This window comes from Mesocricetus auratus, unplaced genomic scaffold, assembly GCF_017639785.1.
Source record: "Mesocricetus auratus isolate SY011 unplaced genomic scaffold, BCM_Maur_2.0 Super-Scaffold_15014, whole genome shotgun sequence".
NCBI lineage: Eukaryota > Metazoa > Chordata > Mammalia > Rodentia > Cricetidae > Mesocricetus > Mesocricetus auratus.
Window position 1 is genome coordinate 41,982,385 of NW_024429186.1, and position 25,313 is coordinate 42,007,697.

The window sequence follows — 25,313 nt, forward strand, 5'->3', positions numbered from 1 at the left end:
GAAAATGATTTAATTATAATAATCAAAAAATTAAAGGGAAAAATAAAATAAATAAAAATTAGGAAAATGTTTAAAAGATAATAACAAACACCCAAATTCTACCAGACATTTAAGGCATCTATACAATCACTACCTTTAAAACTCTAAACAGAAAAACTCATTCTGAAACTTTCCAAATAACAAAGGCAGAAAGAAACTACAAGTGAATTAAACACAGGCCAATAGCTCCATTGACCACAAAAGTAAAAATCCTTAACAAAACAATATTATATCAAATTAGACAGCATATTAAGGACCAACTGCCAGGATCAAGAGTGGAGAGACCACCTCGAATGCCCATTCCTGATAATGAACTTGATGTTCATTATCCTGGAGCCTTCATCCAGTGACTGATGGAAGCAGAGGCAAACACCCACAGTTAAACACTGAACAGAACCCAAGGAACCCAGCAACAGAGAGAGAGGAGCGATGAGCAAATTGGCAAAGAATGGGCTGGCAAAACCAGCAGAGACAGCTGATCTGAACAAGGGAGAGCTCTTAGACCCCAGACCGACAGCTGGGAGGCCAGCATGGGACTGGTCCAGACTCCTGGAGTGTGAGAGTCAGAGAGGAGGCCTGGGCAACCTATGGGACAGTGGATCCGTGTTTATCCCTAGAATACAAACAGACATCAGGTGTCCATAACACAAAGAGGGATGATCTCTCAGTCTGGACTCTTAGGGGAGTGCCTGGACCTTGCCCTGAGTGAAATGACAGACTCTAGATATCCCGTATGTGGAAGGAATTGGCAATAGGGTGGGAGGCTGGGGGGGGCATAGTGGGGTGGTGTGGGAGGAGGGGAGGGAGAGGAAACTGGGATTGACAGGTAAAACAAGCTATTTAAAATTAAAATAATAAAAAATCTTTAAAAAAAAGGAATTTATTGCTGGAATGCCAGGATATTTCAACAGGTATGGGTGTCTTTAAAATGATGGTTTTGAAGTACCCACAGACACATTTTAACCTGCATTTACTGAGGATTAGTTATTGGCTATTTGTTTTATCTTTTGGAGGTGTCCTCTTTCCTGTTTCCTTCTGATTTGGGTGGCCTCATGCTGGTGTGTGTGTGTGTGTGTGTGTGTGTGTGTGTGTGTGTGTGTGTTTGAAAACAGAATCATCAATCCAATTTTTACAGACTAACCCTAGCAAATACTCTTTGCCAATCCTCCTAGCTGGAGGTTTGTCTGGTGTGTCAGAAGGGTGTAGAATCAAGCCCACACACTTGTGTCCATGAGTACCTTAGACTGCCTTTTGACACAACTGTACCTGCTTCTAGAGGCTGAAGGCTGGTTGATGAAATCTGCAGAATGCTTTCTGGGTACTCAAGAAACAAACAAACAATAAATAAATAAAATCCATGAAGGGCTGTGAGCAGTTGGATTCATTTTGCTCTCTTTAGTTATTCATAAGAGAACTCAAAGGAAAATGCATTTCTTGGTGTGTTCACTGGGTTGGCTTGGAGGATGAGAGATATGGGTAAATCACAACTGTTTGTCTTTTTTGAGCCATATATTCTAAATTTGAGACTCCAAATAGATGCCTTGGAATCCAGAGGTATCATATGTTTATTCTAATACAAGGCTGGTTGTTCAGTTGGTGTTTCTGTGAGGGAGGCAAGCCCTGGGACCCTCACTGTCATGGTGACATCACCTTTTTAAGGTTTCAGAATTCTGAGGACAAAAAGAAGTCTAATAAATATCCAGACAAAAAATGATATGCAAAGGAAAAAAGTGATAGAATATCCAATTTCTTGTTTGCCACTTTAGGGTATATTGTCTAATGCACAAGCCACAAGCCACTTCACTGTGTAATAAGATTGTATTATTACAACATTGCTACTGTTTACTGATACCACTAATAGTTATAATTTTAGCATATGTTTATTCTCTATGCCACACACAATTAAGTTGATATCCTAATATGAAAGAAGATGGTTTACAAACATTTAAAGATTGGGAGATGTACCAACCACAAAAATCATGATAGGTATGTAAAATGAAAAATAATTTTTTAAATAAAACAAGTTTAAAAAATAAAACCCTCATGCTAGTAAAGTGCTCAAGTGGGTGTGGTTGTACGTGAGTAAATTTCAAACATGGAGGTTGCTGAGTTAGAGGATCAGTATTCCAAGTCCAGCTTGAAACACATAATGAAGTCCTTTCTACAAAGAAAGACAAGGGAAGGAAGGGAAGAGGGAATAGAGATAGAAAGAACGGAAGAGAGGAGCAGAGAAGTGAAATCTGGTTAAACACAGCAATGTCAACAAAGAATGTGTGTGTGTGTGTGTGTACATGTGATATCTATATCAACTATGTATATAATTAAATATAAATATAAAGCAAATTGTCCAGGAGTGTATAAAATAGAGTGCTAAATGAGCATTATTTAAATATAAGAACTTGTTGTAAAGTACAGTGACAATAGTTTAGAAACATGAATTCATAGAACAGCAAAAATCATGTTTGTAATAGTAGTAGAAAATAAGAAGACAACAATGCATTAGAAATTTTAATGAGGCTCATAAATTAAGAAGCAATGTAATAGGACAAATAGCAACTTGTTCAAACCAGAAAATAATAAGGAAAAGATAAACCACCAATAGGCATAAAATATGCAATCACTAATAAATAACAATACTAATGTATGAAGTTCTGACAGCCTAAGAAATTGGGACAAAGCCCCTGATAATAATGACTAAAGAATATTTCTAAGAAAAATAGAGTGACATTTCAGTTAAGACTGAAAACCAGACAAAGGCAGAGAATGCTTCATTCACAGAACCAAATGGCAGAAGTACTGAAGAGATCTCTTAGGAGGTGCAGAAAGGACTCCTGACAAAAACTTACATTATACAACTTTCAGAAAACTTTACTAGTGTAAGTTCAAGTCTGAATTCTAGTAAGTTAAATACTAAAAATTATACAAAAGAAAGGGTCACTAGTTACAGTGCATTTCAAAAATTGCATGAAGTTGATCACTAAGGTTTAAATATCCTACTTTGATTAGATTTGAGAAACTTCTCAAATAAAACAGTGCACCTATAACTGGTGCAAACCACTGACAATGCAGGGTTCCCAGGAAAGGTGAAATCTGTAGACAACAGCCATCTCTCTACTGGTTTCTCTTGTTCTGAACTACTTAGCAGGAAAGAGGGGAGTTTTAGATGAAGGGATTTGGACCTTCCAAAATAGTGCTCAGTTCCAACTTCCCACACAGCTTAGCTTTGACTTAACGCTTCCATCTGACTTTGAGACTGAATCCAGTTTATTTAGGAAAGTCTGAACGAAGGAGGGTTCAGGACATCTGTTTCTCAAATATCATTTCCAAGAAACTAAAAGTTGGGACACCTCATAAAAGTGCATATCTCTACTCATTTCCAACCTTCTAAGAATCTTTGAAGGTAAGGCCCAGAAATCTGTGTCTCAGACAGAAAATCTGCAAAAGTATTTTTTTATCCATCCTGTGTTGAACTAAAAGCAGGTATCTAGAAACCACTGTTTTGGAGCAGTCTCTAACAGAATTTGCAATTCTGGGGCTTTGATCATGCCAGAATAGTTCTATTTATGTTCTTCTGGTTGAGTGAATATTTACTGGGAAGACTTCATTGTGAGGATTAGCATGGGTTAGGAGATAAGGAAAACTGATAAACTGTTTCCACAGATGGATCTCTAAAACTAATAGAAATGTCTGTAGGATCCATTCATTTTATATATCCAATGGCTGTTGACAAAAGGATGTGGAGAATAGGATAGAGAGTAAAGGGAGAGATGGAGTTCAAAAGAGCCACTTGGTAGAGGTAGCACCTGGTAAGTGTAGAGGAGTCAGTGTGTGCATAATGACAAATGAGGGAGGAAAGGCTGAGGAGAAATGTAAAATGTGGGTTTTCCAGAAAGTAGAAACATGAGGAAAGCTGTGCTGGTTAAATGCATGCATACAATTTGTATGTCCATATATATCTACACACACACACATACACACACACAGTTAGTAACAAACCAACTTCACTCAAAGGAGACGCTAACAGAACCCATGTCTGGTCATGCAAGACACCCATTCCAAGAGCCCATGAATCTTGCTTTACCTAGTTATCTGTGATGACTTACAACACTAGAAGCTTCTGAACTAGAATCCTTTGTTTAAATCCTTTGTTTAAGTATTTGTCTCTCTTTTCTGTTTTAGCTCTTTCTTAATTACAACAAGCCTGAAGATGATTTTGAAGATAATGTGACAAGAGCTTTTCAACTCAACAATTAATGGCAGGCTATAAACAACAATGATGAAGTTTAATCACACATGTGTGATGTTTGTCAATTTTTAATAGTCCATCCTACAGACATGACCCAAGACTCACTGAGGTGGGAGGGTCTTGGGAAGGGGGAATATAACACTGTGTGAATCCAGTGAGTCTAGCAGGCACAGTTAATAACATGGACTCATACTGAAGGAAATCTAATGAGGGACATTATCAGCCTTCGGTTTATGAGTTATTTAAAAGATTTATATATCTATTTAAAAAATAAAATGAGTGGTGTCTTACATTGCTTCTAATGGAGCAGTGGCACCAGAGACTTACATTTTCAATGCTGCAGAGGAGGTTGCTGCTGTTGCTATGGTTTCCATGACGTGAGGCTATAAACCCATGGAGTCTCACTGGTACCCAGTTATGCAATTTGACTGCAGTACATCAGGGCTTGTTATTTTTTTTTTTTGCTATATTCTTATTTTACTTTACCTATCAGAAAAACTTTAAACCACACATCAAAATGATTATAAATCATTTCCATCATTCTTATGTCTTGCAATTTTCCACATAGTTTGAGATACAATAACAGAATTTTGTACTTGGTAGGGGTATACTTTTTAGCCTATGCTATATATTCTTTGACCTCTCTCCTCTCTCTCTCTCTCTGTCTCTGTCTCTGTCTCTCTCTCCTCTCTCTCTCTCTCTCTCTCTCCTTCAAGGTATATGCATTTTAATAGCAAAAATGCCATGTTTGTTTTATATTCTTGAAAATCACTAAATATGATTCTTCATTGAAACCCAAAGACAGACTGGGGTACATTGTGTTCACTCTAACAGAAATGGTGTATAATAAAAGCGAACTTCAAATCAGTATAAATTTGCCAGCATTTTATTACAGTTTGATGTCATTGATCATTAATTACTTTAAGGGAAAGAGGCTACTGTCCATTCACTTTCTAGATTTTAAATGCTGGTAACCTTTGTGTTGTCCGTTGTCCACCACTGCCTCATTCAATTCTCTATAAGCATGAACCTGGAAGTTTTTTTATTTTTTTATTTTATTATTTTAATTTTAAACAGCTTGCTTCACATATCAATCCCAGTTCTTTCTCCCTCCCCTCCTCCTGCACGCCGCCACCATCCCCCCCCCCAGCCTCCCACCACTTCCTTCCACATAGGGGATATCTAGAGTCTGTCATTTCACTCAGGGCAAGGTCCAGGCACTCCCCTAAGAGTCCAGGCTGAGAGAGCATCCCTCTTTGTGTTATGGACACACGAAGCCCATTTGTATGCCAGGGATAAACACTGATCTACTGCCCAGGGCCCCATATGTTTCCCAGGCCTCCTCTCTGACTCTCACACTCAGGGGGTCTGGATCAGTCCCATGCTGGCCTCCCAGCTGTCAGTCTGGGGTCCAAGAGCTCTCCCTTGTTCAGATCAGCTGTCTCTGCTGGTTTTGCCAGCTCATTCTTTGCAAATTTGCTCATCATTCCTCTCTCTCTGTCACTGGGTTCCATGGGTTCAGTTCAGTAATTAACTGTGGGTGTTTGCCTCTGCTTCCATCAGTATGGATGAAGGTTCTAGGATGGTTATAGATATCAAGTTCATTATAAGGAATAGGTATTTAAGGTGGTCTCTCCACTATTGCTTAGCTTGCCAGTTGGTGTCATCCCTTTAGATCACTAGAGGTCACAATGGTGCCTGATGTGTCCTCTAACCTATGATTGCCTCTTCACCCTATTCTACCCCCCCCCCCCCCACTCAACCTTCCTGTTCCCCCATGTCCTACTCTCTCTTCCTCTTCTGAACAGATTGGGAACACGGCAAGGGGTGGGGAGGAGTGGGAGCTGGGAAGAAGAGGGGGGGAGAAGAGGAAGAACCTGGAAGTTTGAAACAAAATTAAACAACAAATATCCCATAAATGGTGGAAGCAACATGTGGGTATGGGTTGATAATATTTGTGTAAGGTTTCAAGTGTTATTCTTGGTCAGCACGGATCAGTAAAGTAACGTCTTCCTTTGTAAAACTCTATTAAAAGTTTCTGTGGAAAAGAATTCCCAATTCCTTTCCCATCCATGTTTTCTATGCTGGTCAGTAAATACTGGACAAATCTCTTTCTTAAGAGTAGGCAATAGGGACAACACACACACACACACACACACACACACACACACACACACACACCAGACAGACAACACAAACATACCACAGACCGTAGGCAAGATATTTGGAGAGAGGTAGAAAATTCTAACGTGGTCTCACTCTTACTCAAACTACTCCTTGAGGAAGTCTCTTAATGTGATATTGGTGTATTTTGATGACCTCCTAATATTTCTTTGATATGTGATTAATGAAGATTCCAGGTCAGTATCAGCTTGTTTTCTCCAATCCTGTCACTAAAATATGCAGTGTCTTCAGGAATGATGTCTCACCTTCGTGTTCTAGCTGGCATTCGAGAGAAATTGCAATAGCCTATATTGTTTTTTGAGATCTCTTAGATTCCCTATGAGCAACAACTCAAAGAGAGTTATCTCTTATTAGTCTATGGCACCAATGGGAGTATGTATGTATGTATATATATAGAGAGAAAAACAATAGGTTACTATATGCTTTTTACAAACACCATTAGTGTTATGCATAACAGGCTTATCATTACATAAAGTCTGGGGCTCAAACTCAGTTGCTTATTATTTGCAAGGTGACCACATTACTGAGCCATGTCCTTAGATAACATGTGTTTTTATAGAATTGCAAATCAGTATACTCTACTCACCTACCCTCTACCCTGTACAGTGATTAGCAGATAATGCAGACCTTTACAAAGGGATAAAGAGATACACAGAGAGTGTCCTTTGTTCTCTCCATGTCAGTTTAGCTTTACATTAATCTACAAGCTGTGTAGATAAATTCATTTACAATGTAATCAATAAACCTCTTTGGATGTTGTGATATCATAGACCTGGAGGGGCCAGGGCCTATCATCCACACCACTGCAGGGTAAGAGAGGCAGAACCAAAAGACAGGAAGAGAAGGGAGCAAAATGATACCACTGCAGCCCCTGGAACTAACTTATTTTACTAAACTCTGGCACTATTTTAGAAGTCTTAGCAATTCTTCTGCTTCTTGGACTAGTTTGAATTGCATGGCAGTAAAATTATTCAAAATACTTAAATACCAGTTTATTGGAGACACTTAATAATCAGAATATAAATCATTCATGTGAGAAGCAGATAACAAATACCTGGGCCTATGGGAAACAGTACATCATGCCTGAATCTCAGTCCTGGTTTCTGCCACTTACAAAGTGAAGAGTTCTGCCTGCCTACTTATGTGCTGGAAGGGGTTAAAGAATATAGAGGGTCAGCATCCATAGAGCACTCACCTCACAGCAGACACTACAGGTCTGCATGGGAAGAGTGAAGGAAGGAGGAAGGTCAGCATCCATAGCTCATCCACTGACTAGCAGACACTACAGGTCTGCAGACATAAGCTCAGTTACTCCACCTCCCACACATGGCAGGGGAAGACTAGACATAACTGGATTATTTCCCCCTTTGTACAGACAAGAAAAACGAAGCTGAAATTCATCAGGCAGTTTTCCTAATAGATGGTAAGCAAATGAATTGTGATTTCTTCCCAAGACTGTCTTGTCTCAACGCTCAAACTGAAGACTCAGATAAAAACGTGGTGATTTTGTGCTCTGGCACTTAAATTCTCTACTTGAAACTTTCCTCTGGGAAACAGACATGTCCAAGGTTTTAGATTCTTTCGAATTTAATACTTTAATCTTCAAAAAGACAAGCATGGGTAGAACTAGCTGGCCAGCTGTGTCGCTGCTTTTATTTCATATCAAACAGCAAATCTCAGACCTGATTTATCCAACTGACACAAATACTCCCCCAGATTAATTAGGCCCAGACAACTTTCCTGTATCTTCAGGAAGCTTCATTCTTCTATTTTTACACATGCCTACAGAGATCCCTATCAAGGTATCTAGTCGCCTGACAATCTTTCTTCTGGTTATCTAGTCATATAGATAATGATTTCAAGAGATATATCTACCAAGATCAACAATGACTTATTTTCTGTTATTTAAAATGCTGAATAAAAAATGTCTGTCCTTGAGCTGGCTTTAGGAATAGCAACTTCAGTTTGTGACTTCCAAAATCATGTCAAACATTATTTATCATTGAATAATGTAGTGGGACTGTCAATTTGGAGATAACATTTGGATATTATTCTCCTGATTTATAGAACCTCCAGCATTACTAGCTATTTATTGTCATATTATTTCTTTTATAGTAGAGAAAGATATTCTGTATTTGCCTTTTAATATTGCCAAATATTGCAACATTGCATGTACTACAGAGAAATAGCATTAGTTGTATTTAAGGAGAAAATGTGCTTAATGAAGACGAGGGACAAGGCTGGAGAGGTGCCTTGGCATTTAAGTGTATTTAATTGCTTTCCCAGAGGACCTGTGTTTGGTTCCCAGCATCCATGTCCAGTGGCTTAAAACTGCTTTTTCCAAGGCATCTGATATACTCTCCCAGCACCATGTGTATCATGACTTATATTCCCACAGATATACACATGTATATAAATAAAAATAAATTAATAAAGGAAGAGAACCATTCCGAATTTCTTCATTAAGTTCCTTAAATTATAATTAACTTATAAGTTTTCTGTGGTGGCACATCCCTGTCAAGCCAGATTGAGAAATCTGAGGCAGAAGGATTGTGTTCAAAGCCATCTAAGAATATATAGACAGACTGTAGCTTAAAAAGTATTGTGTTACATTAAAATTTTAATCTAGAAGAAATTCATCCTTCATTTATGATAGAAAAAAAAGTCACCAGCTAGAAAAAGCTGAAATCTCAACATTACTCACATGGCATCATACACAGAAAAATCTGTAAAATACATTAAAGATTATTTAATTCATATTATGCAATACATGGCTCTAATAAAAGTTGTCAATATGAGATATTAAGAAGCAAGATATTCGATGATGCTGATACTGTAGAGTTGCCAACCACTGTTCCACCAAGACTACTGTCTTGGTCAATCTGAAATGCTGTGCTACTGAAAGTGGCCCAGTTTCAACTGAATAATTCTTCATGCATAACTGGCTTTTCTGGAAATTAAAGACAGTTTAATAAGTGAGCATCAGAGTGCACAGCCTGAACTGGCATGGCCTTGCTGTGCCAGCGGGGCATGCTGGGAAGTATGAATAATTTAGATTGTCACAATTCCTGGAGTATCTATTTCCTGAGTTCTTTTGGCAACTGAAGGATAGATCAAGAGCCAGGATTAAGACAGTATTCTAGGCATGACCGAATCCATATTCATGCCAATATATAATGATCAATTTGTTCATTATTGCTTAACTAGAACAGTAATTAGGAAAAAGCAAGAATCTCTATAAACCTCATCAGAGGATATATTAAATAATGCATTAGGATAGGCTTTCTATATTCATGAATCCTCGTACATTGTAAACTGAAGTCATTAGTTACATAAGTGTCTATCTGTATCTTGGAGCCTAAAATGTGTTCTCAACACAAAATGGCAGTGGGGGATCCTGGTTTTCTTATTAAGATACTTTCAATCCCATTGGGTATGAGTACAGAACTACTACCAACAGGTCCTGAATTTTCACAGTATCTGTGAATATATGGATACCAAAGAGAATAAGGGAGCAAATGAATTAGAGAATTCTACATACAAGAGGAAGGTAGAACTTGGTAGTGAATATGCTATTTCACATAGATGCCACACACCCCCATCCCCGACACAATGTAATTTAGCCTTAAGACTGAGACCTTAGATGTCTTGGTTTTCTAACTATAGGAATCCTCACATTGGAACAATGAGTATTAATATTCATCCAGAATCACTACCAGGAAGGCTCCATGACTATGGACTTAAATTATTTGCTGGGATTCAAATCCACTTCTACCACATACATAAGTTACACTCTCTTCCTTGGGCTGTTTCATTTCTAATATAGTAACAGCTCCGGTTTACATGGTCATTTCAGTGATTAACTGAATTAAAATATGTAAGGGGCATAGACCACTACCTGGCCTAAAGTAAATGCTAAGAAACAGGTGTTTTTTGACATTCACCTTTATACTGTGGTTGTCATGGCTTTCAGCAATTTAGGACTTTCACTTAAGTTAATACCTGCACCTAAGTTAATACCTACAAAGATCCATGGGACTTAGACATGCAAAGAACAGGGCAGAAGGCAAACAACTTTCAACAAAGTGCAAATGTCTAAGGCAGCTGGCCTAGACAATCAGACTACAGTGCAGATGCCCTTCACCGCTGCATCCAACCTTTCTGAAAGACTGGGTGTCTTTCCATCAAGTGCCACTCTTTCCCTAGGACTGAGTATCTGTGAAATTGGAAACAGTTCTTGCAGATGCAAGTATCAGTGCAGTAGCTTTTATCAAAACAACTGTTTGCAGCTGCTTATATGAATACTTACATTGCAAACTAGCATCTTTAGATTAATGTGTGTCTAAATTTAGTTAGGCAGTATAAGCTGCGTTTTCCTCAGAAGCAAAACAAATATTTTGGTCCTCCTATGATGGCAAGGACTACCTCCAAATAATTCAAAGTTGTAATCTTCCTAATTTTGTTCACTCAGCAGTGATTGTGTAATGATATAAACAGCTTGCATTTTGGATTTTATTAGTTCACATAATGATTGTAAAATCAAAATGCTCAGTTTTGGAAATTAAAGCTCTCAATCCCATACCTTGCTGAATGTGAGGGAAACAGAATTGCATCATGAGGTATGATAATTACAAGCTTATTTTATCTTGATTACACTGGATTTAAACAATACTGGAATTTAGAGAAAATGTGTTTTGTACTTGGAATGTATCTGTAAGTCTACACATAAAATCTAGCAACATTTTACTTTTTTCTATATATGCAATATCCTCCGTTAATCCAGGTCCTCCTATCCAACAGCTACATGCAACCAAGTTGTCTTTATCATGGTCTGTTTATTTATCTGTTACTGTAAAAATAAAATGGGATGTTTTTCACGTAATTTGTATGGAGACAGAGATGAACTAGAATTAAATCAATGAGCAAATAACCAGTGATATTTAGGAACCCTGAAACCGTCAAATTCCCTTATATGTCTTCCTTTTCCCATTGTGGTGACAAAATACCAGAAAAGAAGCATAATTAAGGTAGGTGGGGCTTATTTTGACTGACAGTCCTTAACAACAGGAAAGATACGGTTTCATGAGTATGAGGCAGCTGGTCACAGCTTAATCAGAAAGCAGGGAAAGATGAATGCTGGCCTCAGCTATTTCCTTTTTATTTATTCAGTCTGGGACACCAGCACATAGAATGATGCTGCTTTCATGTAGGATGGGTATTCCATTCCCCACCATTGACCTAATCTTCATCACACACCCACACATGCCTAGAAGCTTATTACTTCTATGATTCTATATCCTGCCATGTTATAATTAATATTAACCACTATAGACCTCATACTGAGTGGTTTAGGTAACTTTAGACATGCTATAAAACTTGTTATCAGTAAGAAATCCATCTACTTAAAGATGCTCCCAGAGGCTGACTTGATTTGCTTCTGTATCCTTTTCCAACGGTACTTCTCAAAAGCAAGCATTTTCTAATTTTCTGAGAAATTGCCATACTGATTTCCACAGTGCAATGTACAAGTTTGCACTCCCACCATCAATGAAGAACTGTTCTCTTTTCTCCACATCAGTCCAGCATAAGTTATCACTGATGTTTTTCTTTTTCTCAGCCTACCACAAGACCCTGCATATCACTGTTGGGCATATACCCAAAGGAGGCACATTCACACCATAAGGACATTTGCTCACCTATTTCATAGCAACATTATTTGTAATAGCCAGGCCTTGGAAACAGCCTTGATGCCCCTCAACTGAAAAACAAAGAAATTGTAGTATATATACACAATGGAGTACTACTCAGTGGTAAGAAACAATGACATCCTAAAATTCACAGGCAAATGGACAGAACTAGAAAAAAAACTTCCTAAGTGAGATAACCAAAACCAGAAAGTCATAGTATGTACTAACTCACAAGTGAATACCAGTCATAAAGCAAAAGATATCCAGCCTATAATCCATAACTCCAAAGACACTTGAACTCTCTTCCAGAAACAGATGGAAGCAGATGCAGAAATCCACAACTAACCAATGGTCCAGCTCCTGGAAAACAATCGAAGTGAGGGAGGAGTGATAATATGAGCAAAGGAGTCAAGACCATGACCTGAGCTAGTGAGAGATCGCTGACTTAGGTCTGACAAATGGGGAACCTGCATAAGACCAAGCTAGAGTCCCTTAATATAGGTGACAATGATGTGACTGGGATGACATGTGAGGCCACAGTCAGTGACTCCAAGATCTAACTCTAGTACACAAACTGGTTTAGTAGACCCATTCTATATGGAGAAATACCTTGCCCAGCCTAGATACAGGGCTGTGGAGGTGGAAGGGTGCCTTGGACAGAGTTAGTAGACTTCCCAGGAGAGGCCTTACTCTATCCATGGGGCAGATTGAAGGAGGGGAGAGTGAGGACAGTGGGAGGAGAGGAGGGAGGGGGAACTGGAATGAGAATGTGAAAAATAAATTAATAAAAACAAACAATCTGTGATTACCTCAACAGGGTTTTAGTTTTCTCTACTTTTTGACCAGGAGTACTATCTTAATATAATAATGTATTAATCTTTTGCAAAGTTTATGCAATATATATTGATCACATTCTCACCACTTTCCTCCTCTCTAACTCATCCCAGATCCACCCTTACTTCCCTACCCACCCAAATTAGTGTCCTCCTTTATCTTTATTTAATAACTCATCATATAAAATGTGTGGTATCTGAATGATCTTCCACATGGGGCTATTCACTGGAGAATTAATCTATTAGGGTACTCGTCTTCAAAGAAACCTGAATTTTCCTTTCCACGAGTCATCAATTACCCATAACTCCTTTATTAGTGTGAAGTCATGAACCCCTCCCCTCTCCATGCTAGTTTGTTGATTGACTTGTCCTTGTGCAGGCATCCGTAGCTGCTGTGAATTCAAGAGTGTAGCTGTTCTGTCCAGAATATGCTGACTTGTTCCAGTTTTCCTTGATCTCTGGCTCTTACAAATTTTCCATGTCTCTCCCATAATAACTTTAGACCCTGGGGAATGCATGAGGTAGCTGGCAAGTATGTTGCACAGGTTTCCCATCTGTGGCAGCACTCTCTACTGACACTTATACTCTGCATGTTGACCAGGTGTGATTTTCTCTGATAACTACCATCCACCACACAAAGAAACGTCTTTAAGGAGGTCAGAGAGATACATTATTCTATAATATGTGGATATAGAAAATAGGATAGACCAACCTTCTACAGATAAAGCCTTTCTTTTCTCCTATTGGGTAGAGATGAGATTTTCTTGGATTCCTTGAATTAATGCCTCTCTGATTTTCCTCATCCATCTCTTAAGACTCAAATATCACATTTCTTAAGCATTTTCTTGGAAGCTTATGTTCATGAGGAAGCTTATCAACTGCTGCTGTTTTAGTCACTATCTGAATTAACTAATGTGACTAAAATACTGCAAGTAGACCACAAAATGCAGAGTTCAAACACAATAATTACAAGAGTAATTGTCTAATGGATACACTTGTGGAAGGTGGGTATTTCTGGAAGATGAGCAAATACTTCTCAAGATTCCAATCCAACAATTCAAGATTTTTCACATTGCTCAATGTAATACCCTCCAGAACATTGCTATTGGCCAGTCATACCCAACTGAAGCACAAAAACACATGAAGACTCATCAACTCTTTTAAGCCCTTCTTTTCCCAAGCACGGCATAATTCTGTTTCTTCACACCCCACTGGTAAATTCTAGTCCCACAACCTCACTTTACTAGTAAAAGAGTTAGGGAGCATAGTATATACATCTATATCTATAACACTTGCAAGTAAATTTTTCATGAACTGTCAGCAGTGTCCATCACATCATAGCATATATCACTGTACTCCAAGTATTTAGAGTTAGACATATAGTCAAACACTAAACTCATAGTTCCAATAAAAGAATGTCATTGGTGTTTCAAACACAGCATATCTACAACTAAATTAAATAGCTTATTATCTAAACTTCTTATTATCTTGGGGAGAACAGATTGGAAACTTATTAATTGCCTTTACTCCAAAGAGATGTTATTTCATGTTCAACCTTCAAGCCAAATTACAGTGAATTAATGATGCAAAATATGTGGAAATATATGTAACCTAGACTTTATTTTATCAAATGAATGATGAAGATACTATCAGTGTCCTGGTAAAATGAACTAGAAATTAATTTTCCCTGTTCTGTGGTTTCAGTGTGATGTCTTTCACAGGCTCATGCATACTCATTCTCCAGTTGCTTATGTTGTTTGGGAGGGTAGTAGAACCTGTAGAAAATGGAGCCTTGTTGGAGGAAGCAGTACATCACTGTTGCAAGCATTGCAGTTCTATAGCCTAGACCCACTTTCTGTTTCTCTCTACTTCCCGATTGCAGGTGCAATGTAACTGGCCAGCCTGCTGCTCCTGCCACTTACCCATGGTCAGTTGTAGTCCCTATGGATATTTAAGACAAAAACAAACCAATTATCTCTTAAGTTGTTGTCAGGACATTTTAGCACAGCAACAGAAACAAAACTGGGACACTCTGGATTAATAATATAAAAAGTAATAAAAAATATGCCCTAAAAAAGGAAAGCACAGGGCAAACTATAGCTGCATATGTTTCATCTACTGTATCTTTAAAGCTTGTGCCTAGAAAAAGAATGAAACATTTCAGTGAGTACCTCCAGGCAAAAATAATAAGGAAAATCAAATATTTGCTGGTGTAAAAGAATTCATCTGGTTCCATTTATAACTGGAAAAAATACTTCACCCAATGAAACCTAACTTTTTCTTAAATATAGGAACTCATGAGCGATCCACAATATATGAAAAACTCATCTCCTTTATTTTCATGGCAAAGAAAAGGCAAGTATGTACATGTGTGCACCTGCACACACACAAACACACACACACACACACACACAAGTTCAGGGAGATTTAATAAAGAGATCCTATAGTCAGATAAGATATTGTGAAATAGTCAGCTCTGTTTTCTTCAATATAATGTTACAAAATTTTACAGAATGTATATGCATTTTAACACTTGAAACTACTGAACTGCTCTTCATGAAATGGGGAAATCTAAGCCTAAAAAATAGATCATTTGCTACACTATAAAATCATTTTGCTGCAGTCTCATCAATGCAGTGTATCTGTTTCAGGGTGGGAAAACTAACTAGAAATATTCATTGATGTAATCATCTTATTCATTCCAGAGAAACTAAACTGACTATAGAGTACTGAGAAAGAAATAGCTAGGACCCAGTTATCAACCTTGGTTAGACCTAGAGTCAAAGTAGCAATAATTTTCATGTTAAAAATAGGATGACAGACTTTGGAGTTCTCCCCAAGGAGGGCCTCACCCTCCCTGGAGAATGATGTGGGGATTGGGTGGGGGGCTGGAGAGCAGGTGGAGCGACAAGGGAGGTGGGGTGGGAGAGGGAGTTAGGATTGACATGTGAAGCATTCATGTTTCTAATTTAAATAAAAACATATACTGAGAAAAGAGGGAGATTTCATTAATATAATTATACTATATTCTGAATCTAAGTAACTTAAGAAATGTCTTTGATATTCTATAAACAGCTAATTTACCCATCTTTTTAATATGGTCAGAGATGCTTGTAAAAATAGGTAGTAGGGAAGCGGAACATTGGTTGCACACGCCCTTACTCCCAGCACTCAGGAGGCAGAGGCAGGAGGATGTTCCGAGGCCAGCCTGGTCTTCAGAGCAAGCTCCAGGATAACATCCAAATCAATACAGAGAAATCCTGTATAAAAAAGAATAGGTAATAGGGGTTTAGAAAGAGTTGTCGGGGTGAGACAAGGAGGAATTGGAAGGAGCACAAGGAAAGGGGCAAGTGACATAATTATGCTTTAATTTTAAAAATTGAGATAATATACCTTGGCAATTAAAAGAAGAAAGCTACCCAGGTGTAAATCCATTCTGAGTTCAGCATGCATTCAATTACTCCAATTTTAAATTTGAGTTTTATTGAAGTTGAAGTATGGTTTATATGAGTAAATGCAGCCTTTCAAGCGTGTAGTGATGTGGCACTTAGATGTGAAAACTTCTGAGCAGCCAGTTTTAATCACTGTCTTAGTTCATTTATCCTGATCTAGTGAGATACTAAGAGTCCCATAAAAAACAGAGTTCATTTCCACAGTTCTGGAGGCTGAAGAGTTCAGGATGGGAGTGAATTCCTATTAGACTCCTGGTAAACCCTACTCCCTGGTTCATAGACATGTATCTTTGCACTGTAACTTTCATGGTAGAAGGGGAAAAGGCTCTCTTTGGAGCCTCTTTTAAGAGAACAATAATCTCAGGTTCAGTTCAGTGTTTAACTGTGGGTGTTTGCCTCTGCTTCCATCACTCACTGGAGTGAAATGACAGACTCTAGATATCCCCTATGTGGAAGGAAATGGTGATAGGGTGGGAGGCTGGTGGGGATGGTGGGGGGGTGCAGGAGGGGGGGAGGGAACTGGGATTGACATGTAAAACAAGCTATTTAAAATGAAAATAATAATAATAATAAAGAAACAATAATCTCTTTTATTAGAGCTCCACTATGATCTAGTCACTTCCCAAAGTCCCCATCTCTAAAAAATTTTTGATCATAGTTTCCAATATGAAAATTGAGGGTGCTACTTTGATCATGTACAATTTGTGTTTATACCTTTCTGCTGACAGTAAGAATGTGGGAGGAAATTACTTCATAACTGGTTCTTTTCCTGTGGTACCACATGTATTTTTTCGTATCTTCCTGAGACTAATTTTGTGATAATAACATTATTATTTTTAATTATGGTATCTTTAAATGACCTCAGAATGCATAAGTAATTCATCCAAACCTATGCAAACAACAAGACAAGATAGTATGAATCCATATTTGCCTACCAAAACAATTGTTGCTTTGTTCGCATTGTATCCCCTGTGGTAGCACCAAGGCCTCTACACACACATCAATTTCCCCATTTCTCAACATAACCAAATTGTCAATAGTTTATGAAAGGAGTAGACTGGGACCACAGGGGTTTAGAAAAGAAGGATATGGGAGCATGGTCCTTAGAAAGTGGGGGTGGGTATCCGGGCCTGCCTTCCAGTGCATGGGGACTGCCACAGAGCCTCCCTTCCTGGCAGGAGCCATACATGCCAGATTCCTGGTCTTATCTTCCACCAACGAGACCAGGGGACCAGGTAAAACGGGCCCTGTAACCTGCCTACCTTCCAGTGCCTGGGGACTGCCTGGGGACTGCCACACAGCCTCCCCTCCCAGCGGGAGCCAGGACCCCAGATTCCTGGTCTTCTCTTCCACCAACCAGACCAGGGGACCAGGGACCAGGGGACCAGATAAACTGGGCCCTGTATCCGGGCCTACCTTCCACACACCCTGGTTTCCTTGTCTTCAAGGGACCAGGCAATTGGGGGTCTGTTTCTGGGCCTGTGATCCAGTGCCTGGGGACTACCACTGAGTCTCCCCTCCAGGTGGGAGCCTATGAATCCCAGATTCCTGGTCTTCTTCTCTATCCAGGGAACCAAGACGAGGGCCAGGAAGAGAAGAACTACCAGCATATTGGACTTGTTTGCACCCACCGAAAGGGAACTCTGGTCCCCTAACCACCAGACCAGTAAGGAGTTCTTTCTGCACCCACTAGAAGAAGGGATGGGATGGGAAAGAGACAATAAAAAACATATTCAGCAACAGAAAAACAAATATGACACAGCCAGGTTCTAGAGACTCTATACCACCAAGACTCCAACATTCTAATGCAAATGAAGCAGAAGGGAATGACCTTAAAAACAACTTCATGAAAATGATAGAGGCCCTAAAATAGGATATAGGAAAATTCCTCAAAGAAATGGAAGAATCTCAGGTGTTGAAGATACACTAGGAGAAATGGATTCATCAACCAAAGAAAATCTTAAGCCCAACAGATCCTTAACACAAAACATCCAGGAAATATGGGACATCATGAAAAGACCAAAGCTAAGAATAATAGGTATAGAAGAAGGTGAAGAAATCAACCTCAAAGGGGCAGAAGGCATATTCAACAAAATCATAGAAGAAAACTTTCCCAACCTAAAGAAAGACATGCCAATTAAGATACAAGAAGCTTACAGAAGACCAAATAGAGTGGACCACAAGAAAGTCCCGTCACCACATAATAATCAAAACCACAAATATACAGAATAAAGAAAGAATATTAAGAGCAGCTAAAGAAAAAGTTCAAGTAACATATAAAGGTAAACCTATCAGAATTACACCTGACTTCTCCATAGAAACACTGAAAGTCAGAAAGTCCTGGATAGATATTCTACAAACACTAAGAGACCATGGATGCCAGCCCAGACTACTATATCCAGTAAAGCTTTCAATCTCTATAGACGGAGAAAACAAGATATTCCATGACAAAACTAGATTCAAGCAATACATATCCACCAACCCAGCCCTACAGAAAGTTCTGGAGGGAAAACTCCAACCCAAGGAAGTTAACTACAATCAGAAAAACATAGGCATTATATAATCCCACCTTACCAACAGCCAAAAGAAAAAAAGGGGCGGAATTCCGCATATAATTCCACCACCACCAACCATTCCAAATTAAAGAAGAATGGGCATTAACATCCCTCAATATTAATGGTCTTAACTCGGCTATAAAACAACAGGCTAACAGAATGTATTCGAAGACAGAACCCATCCTTTTGCTGCATACAAGAAACACACCTTACCCTCAAAGACAGACATTACCTCAGAGTTAAAGCTTGGGAAAAGACTTTCCAAACAAACAGACCCAAGAAACAATTGAGGGTAGCAATCCTAATATCTAACAAACTAAACTTTAAAATAAAATCAAACAAAAGAGATGAAGGAGGTCATTCATACTCATCATGGAGAAATTCACCAAAATGAAGTTTCAATTCTGAACATCTGTGCCACAAATACAAAGGCATCCAAGTTGGTAAAAGAAACATTATTAAAACTCAAATCACATATAAAGTCCCACACAATTATAGTGAGAAACTTCAACACCACACTCTCACCACTAGACAGGAATATCAGACAGAAACTTCACTAAGAACCAAAGGGGCTAACAGAAGTTATGAAACAATTGGTATTAACAGACATCTATAGAACATTCCATCCAAATAAAAAATATACCTTCTTCTAAGCACCACATGGAACCTTCTGAAAAATTGACCACATACTTGGCAACATATCAATCCTCAACAGATCCAAAAAATTGGAATAATTCCATGCACCTTATCAGACCACCATGGGTTACAATTAGAATTCAGCAACAACACAAATAGCAGAAACCCTACAAACTCATGGAAACTGAATAATGCACATTTGCAGCATTCCTGGGTCAAAGAAGAAATAAAAAATAAACTAAAGACTTCCTAAAATTCAATGAGAATGAAGACACAACATACCCAAAGCTATGGGACACTTTGAAAGCAGTGCTACGAGGAAAGTTCATAGCACTGAGTGCCCACATGAAGAAATTGGAGAATATTTGCACTAGAGAATTAACAGCACAGCTGAAAGCTCTAGAACACAAAGAAGCAAACTCACCCAGGAGTAGTAGATACCAGGAAATAATCAAACTGAGGGCTGAAATCAATAAAACAGAAACTAGGAAAACAATACAAAGAATCAATGTTATGAAGAGTTGGTTCTTTGAGAAAATCAACAAGTCGAAACTTTGTCGAAACTTACCAAATGGCAGAGTGTGAACATGCAAATTAACAAAATCAGAAACAAAAAGGGGGACACAAGAATGGACTCATCAAGTCATACTTTGAAAAATTGTACTCCACAAATATATGGGAAATAGACAATTTTCTGGATAGCTATCACTTGCCAAAATTAAATCAATACCAGATAAGCAATTTAAACAGACCTATAACCCCTATGGAAATAGAAGTAGTCATCAAAAGTCTCCCAAGCAAAAAAAGCCCAGTGCCAGATGGCCTCAGTGCAGAATTTTACCAGAAATTCAAAGAACAGCTTATACCAATTCTTTTCAAAGTATTCCATGCAATAGAAGCAGAAGGGGCTTTGCCAAACTCTTCCTACAAGGCTTCAATAACCTTGATCCCCAAGCCACACAAAGACACAAATAAGAAAGAGAACTTCAGACCAATATCGCTTATGAATATTGATGCAAAAACTCAACAAAATACCAGCAAATTGGATCCAAGAACACATCAGAAAACTCATCCACCATGATCAAGTAGGCTTCATTCCAGGGATGCAGGGATGGATCAACATACAAAAATCCATCAATGTAATCCACCATGTAAACAAACTGAGGAAAAAAATGACATGATCATCTCACTAGATGCTGATAAAGCCTATGACAAAATCCAACACCCATTCATGATAAATGTCTGGGATCGATCTGGGATAACAGAAACATACCTAAACATGCTAAAAGTTATATATAGCCATCCAACAGCCAACATTAAACAAGATGGACAGAAACTCAATGTGATTCCAGTAAAATCAGGAACAAGACAAGGTGTCCGCTCTCTCCATACCTTTTCAATATTGTACTTGACGTTCTAGCTAGAGCAATATGACAATAAAAGAAGACAAGGGAATACAAATTGGAAAGGAAGAGGTCTTTCACTATTTGCAGATGATTTGATAGTTTACATAAGTGATCCAAAAAACACTACCAGGAAACTCCTACAGGTAATAAATACTTTCAGCAAAGTGGCAGGATACAAGATCAAGTCAAGAAAATCAGTAGCCCTACTATATACAGATGATAAAAGGGCTGAGAGAGAAATCAGAGAAATAACATCCTTGATAATTGCCAAAAACAACATGAAACACTAGAGGTAACACTAACTAAACAAGTGAAAGACCTGTATTGCAAGAACTTTGAGTCTTTAAAGAAAGAAATTAAAAAAGAAATAAGAAATGGAAAGATCTCCCATGCTCTTGGATAGGTAGGATCAATGTAATAAAAATGGCAATCCTTCCAAAAGCAATCTACAGATCCAATGCAATCCCAATTGAAATACCAACACAATTCTTCACAGACCTTGAAAGTACAATAATCAATTTCGTATGGAAAAACAAAAGACCCAGGATAGCCAAAAACACCCTATTCAACAAAGCAACATCTAGAAGCATCACCATCCCTGACTTCAAGCTCTATTATAGAGCTGTAGTCCTGAAATGGAATCGAATTGAACACCCTGATATAAACCCATACATGTATGAACATCTGATCTTCGACACAGACCCTAAAAATATACACTGGAAAAAAGAAAGCATCTTCAACAAATGGTGCTGGTATAACTGGATGCTGACATGTAAAAGAATGCAGATAGATCAATGTCTACCGCCATGCACAAAGCTTAAGTCCAAATGGGTCAAAGACCTCAACGTAAGTCCAGCCACACAGAAACACTTAAATGAGTAAGTGGGTGGTACCCTTGAACTCTATGTACAGGAGACTGCTTCCTGAACATAATACCAGCAGCATAGACAGTGAGGTCAACAATTAACACATGGGACCTCCTGAAACTGAGAAGCTTCTGTAAGGCAAAGGACACAGTAAGTAAGACAAAAAGGCAGCCCACAGAATGGGAAAAGATATTCACTAACCCCACATCTGACAGAGAGCTGATCTCAAACATTTACAAAGAACTCATGAAACAAGCCTCCAAAACACCAAAGTATCCAATTAAAAAGTGGGCTATAGAATTATATAGAGAATTCTCTAGAGAGGAGTTTAAAATGGCTGAGAGGCACTTGAAAAAGTACTCAGTATTCCTAGGTATCAGGGAAATGCAAATTAAAACAACTCTGAAATACCATATTACTCCTGTCAAAATGGCTAAAATTAAAAATACCAAGGACAGTTTATGATGGAGAGGTTGTAGAGAAAGGAGAACACTCCTCCCCTGCTGGTGGGAGTGCCAACTCATACAGACACTTTGGAAATCAGTATAGAGATTCCTCAGAAAATGGGAATAAGCCTACTACAATACCCAACAGTTCCACTCTTAGGCATATATCCAAAAGATGCCCATTCATATAACAATGATGTCTGTTTCACTATGTTCGTAGCAGCATTATTTGTAATAGCCAGAACTTGGAAGTGACCTAGATGCCACTCAACTGAAGAATGGATAGAGAAAATTGGGTACATTTACACACTGGAGTACTATTCAACAGAAAAAGACAATGGAATCCTGAAATTTGCAGGCAAATGGATGGCTCTAGAAGAACCATCCAGAGTAAGGTAACCCAGTCACAAAAAGACAAACATGGTATATACTCTCTCATATATGGATTTTAGACATAGATCAGGGTAGTGCCAGCCCACAATCCCATGGCCAGAGAGTCTGGGGAACAGAACCTTAATCCAATGGCTGATGGAAGCAGAGGCAGACTCCCACAGCTAAACACTGAGCTGAACTCAAGGAACCCAGTGACAGAGAGGGAGGATTGATGACCAAAGGGGTTAAGACTAGGCTGGTTTAACCCCCAGAAACAGCTGACCTGACAAGCATTACCTCTTGAATCCTAGACTGATGGCTGGGAATCCAGCATGGGACTGATCAAGACCCCCTGAATATGGGTGTCAGTGAGGAAGCCTGGCAATCTATTGGGCCTTGGGTAGTAGATCAGTATTTGTCCTGGGCATACAAATGGAATTTGGGTGCCCATCTAACAATGAGAGACACACTCTCACCCTGAACTCTTGGGGGAGGGTCTAGGCCTTGCTATGGATGAAATGACAGACTATCGACACCCCCATGTGGGGCCACACCCTCCCTGGAGAAATGAGGGGCTACAGGGAGAGTTGATGTGAGGAGGGAAGAGAAAGGGAGAGGGAACTGGGATTGCCATGTGGCCATGTGAAGCAACCTTGATTCTAATTTAAATTTAAAAATAAAAATTAAAAAAAGAAAGTGGGGGTAACATTGGGCATTGTGGTCGAATTGGGCAGCAATGGTGACGTGGCTGATGTGTATCAGGGAAGGTTGTGGGGAAGTAATTTTCTTTCAGCAGAGTTTCTTGAGGTGAAATTAGGAGTTCAGAGTACACACAAGAGTGCAGTTTTAAAGGAACTTTAATCATGGAGTCATTGGTCTCTTAGAAGTGAGGTAGAAACATGTTCTAGCCTTTCTTGTGGTGTCACAAAGTGAACATTGATCCTGGAGTTGTAGGTGGACTGAGTCATTCTCTAAAACTTATCACTCAGTCTTGCTGTATCCAAGAAAGATGAATTGTGGGCAGAGATCAGAGGTGAGCACCAGGTCTCCATCTTAGACCCGATTTCCTCACAACAAAATCCCAGCACAATTCTTCACAGACCTTGAAATAACAATTCTCAACTTTATATGGCAAAACAAAACAACCAGGATATCCAAGACAACCCTGCTCAACAAAGCAACATCTGGAGGCATCACCATTACTGACTTCAAGTTCTATTATAGAGCTATAGTCCTGAAAACAGTTTGGTATTGGCACAAAAATAGACAGATAGACCAGTGGAATAGAATTGAACACTCTGAGATTAATCCACAAACCTATAAACAGCTGATTTTCGACAAAGAAGCTAAAATTATACAATGGAAAAAAGATAGTATCTTCAACAAATGGTGCTGGCATAACTAGATATTGACATGGAGAAGACTGCAGATAGATCCATGTGTATCACCACGCATAAAACTTAAGTCCAAATAGATCAAAGACTTCAACATAAATCCAGCCACACTGAACCTGTTAGAAACGAAATGGAAGGTACCCTTGAACGAATTGGTACAGGAGACTGCTTCCTGAACATAACACCAGCAGCACAAACACTGAGATCGACAGTTAATAAATGGGACCTCCTGAAACTGAGTAGCTTCTGTAAGGCAAAGGACACAGTCAGCAAGACAAAAAGGCAATCCACAGATTGGGAAAAATATATTCACCAACCACACATCTGATAGAGGGCTGATCTCCAACATTTCCAAAGAACTCAAGAAGCTATTCTCCAAAACACCAAAGGACCAAATTAAAAAGTGGGGGACTGAACTAAATAGAGAATTCTCAACATCTTTAGCCATTAGGGAAATGCAAATCAAAACAACCCTTGAGATATCATCTTACTCCTGTCAGAATGGCTAAAATCAATAACACCAATGTGGCTAAAATCAATAACACCAATGACGGCTTATGCTGGAGAGGATGTGGAGAAAGGGGAACACTCGTCTATTGCTGGTGGAGTGCAGATTTGTACAGCCACTTTGGAAATCAGTATGGAGATTACTCAGGAAAATGGGAACAAGTCTACCACAAGACCCAGCAATTCCACTCTTAGGCATATATCCAAAAGATGCCTATCATACAACAAGGATGTCTGTTCCACTATGTTCATAGCAGCATTATTTGTAATAGCTAGATCCTGGAAGCAACCTAGATGCCCCACAACTGAAGAATGGATAGAGAAAATGTGGTACATTTACAGTACTACTCAGCAGAAAAACAACGGAATCTTGACATTTGCAGGCAAATGGATGGCACTAGAAGGAACCATCCTGAGTAAGGTAACCCAGTCACTGAAAGACAAACATGGTACGTACTCACTCATATGTGGATTTTAGACATGTATCAGGGGATTGTCAGCCTACAATCCCAGGGTCAGTGAGTCTGGGAAACAGGGAAGTTCACAAGAAATATTCATTTTACCCCAGAGAAGTGGAAAGAGGCAAGTTCTCCTGAGCAGATTGGGAACACTGGGGAAGAAGAGAGGGAACCAGAAAAAAGAGAGGGGGATAAGAGGAGGGTAGAAGAAGAAATGGGGAGCAGGAAGGCT